The sequence below is a fragment of the Tachyglossus aculeatus genome, chromosome 21, assembly GCF_015852505.1.
Source record: "Tachyglossus aculeatus isolate mTacAcu1 chromosome 21, mTacAcu1.pri, whole genome shotgun sequence".
Taxonomy (NCBI): Eukaryota; Metazoa; Chordata; class Mammalia; order Monotremata; family Tachyglossidae; genus Tachyglossus; species Tachyglossus aculeatus.
Window position 1 is genome coordinate 63,896,492 of NC_052086.1, and position 1,591 is coordinate 63,898,082.

The following is a 1,591-nucleotide window of genomic DNA, read 5'->3' on the forward strand; positions in this document are numbered from 1 at the left end:
TGAGTGGAGGTGCTGGGATTAGAACCTATGACCTTCTGTCTCCCAGACTCATACTCTATCCACTAGGCCATTCTGCTTCTCACAGGCCTGGAAGCTGGAAGGACCTGGGTTCCCCTGTCTCTGCCACTTGTCTGCTGTGTGACCTTAGGCAAGTCACTTAATTTCTCTGTACCCCAGTTACCTCATCTGTAAAATGGGGATTAACACTGTGAGTCCTATGCAGGAGCATGGACTGTGTCCAAACTGTTTAACTTGTATCTACCCCAACACAGTTCACTGCCTGGTATATAGTAAGCACTTAACAAATTCAATTTAAAAAAAAGGGGGGGGGGGGAGGATACAGCACCTTTGAGTATGAGTGGGTGGGCATGTGTGTGTAGAGGGGGAGAAGGGAGGGGCTGTCTTCCTGGTGAGGGTTGTTTCTGATTTGCTTTGAAATTGAAATTTCTATTCAATTGTTTCCCATCCCTGCCAATTCTCATTTTTCTCACAACCTCTCTCCTCTCCAATAGTACTACAGTAAAGAATCACGAAAAGGAGAGGGACAGGAGAATATCTTTCAAGCCCCCAGAACGATTGTACATCTGCAATGGGAGAAGATTTTTTTCACAGGCACTGAGAACTGGTGTGTTCCTAAGCAACAGGCTGAAGATTTCTGTTTCAAGGCTGGAATCCAGTTCTTGTCTTGTCTTATGCTGTCGAGTCGTCTCCAACCCAAAGCAACACCACGGACACATCTGTCCCAGAATGTTCCATCTCCATCTGCAATTGTTCTGATGAGTATCCATTGAGTTTTCTTGGTAAAAATACAGAAGTGGTTTACCATTGCCACCTTCCACACAGTAAACTCAAGTCTCTGCCCTAGACTCTCTCCTATGCCACTGCTGCCCAGCATGGGTGAATTTTGATTTATAGCAGATTGCCTTCCACTTGCTAGCCACTGCCCAAGCTAGAAATGAAATGGGTAGGCCTCTCCTTGACTCTCCCTCCCGTAGCAGAGACTGGTAGAGTACTGGAAACTCTCCAGGACCAACCTGGAGAGGGGCAATCCAGTTGTAGACAGCCCTTTTACTGAAAAAAGAAAAAGATTAGTCAATCAATCAGTGGTATTTATTGAGCATGCGTTTTGTTAAGAGCAATGTAGCATTGTCTGGGGAGCCAGACATGGAAATAAATTACAGATAAGGGAAGTAACTGAGTACAAGGATATGTGCTTTAGTACTGTGGAGCTGGTAGAACAGCCCAGTGCTTAGAACAGTGCCCAGTGCTTAGAACAGTGCTTTGCACATAGTAAGCGCTTAACAAATGCCATCATTATTATTATTATTATTATTATTACATAGGTGTTAAATACTTGAGAAGGCAATAAGGAGGAAAAATTGAGTGGAGGCCTAGGGGAGATGAGAGGTTAGTCCAGGAAGGCTTCCTGAAAGAGATATGCTTTCGATAGGGCTTGTGGGGAGAGTTCTGGTCTGTCAGAAATATGGTAAGGGTTGTCCAGGCTGGAGGGAGGATGTGACCAAGGGAGAAAACAAGAAGGAGACAGTCCAGTGGCACGGGGCAGGCTGGTTCTGGGAGGAGGAACACCCAC

At 45.6% G+C, this 1,591-nt stretch overlaps 1 non-coding gene across 1 annotated transcript; it reads right to left on the reverse strand.

The window, feature by feature from the left end:
* Positions 1-907: 907 nt before the first annotated feature.
* Positions 908-1,045, reverse strand: LOC119943092. Its single transcript, XR_005455573.1, has one exon. It is a non-coding gene; the product is annotated as a small nucleolar RNA SNORA7 (small nucleolar RNA).
* Between the last annotated feature and the right edge of the window lie 546 nt (positions 1,046-1,591).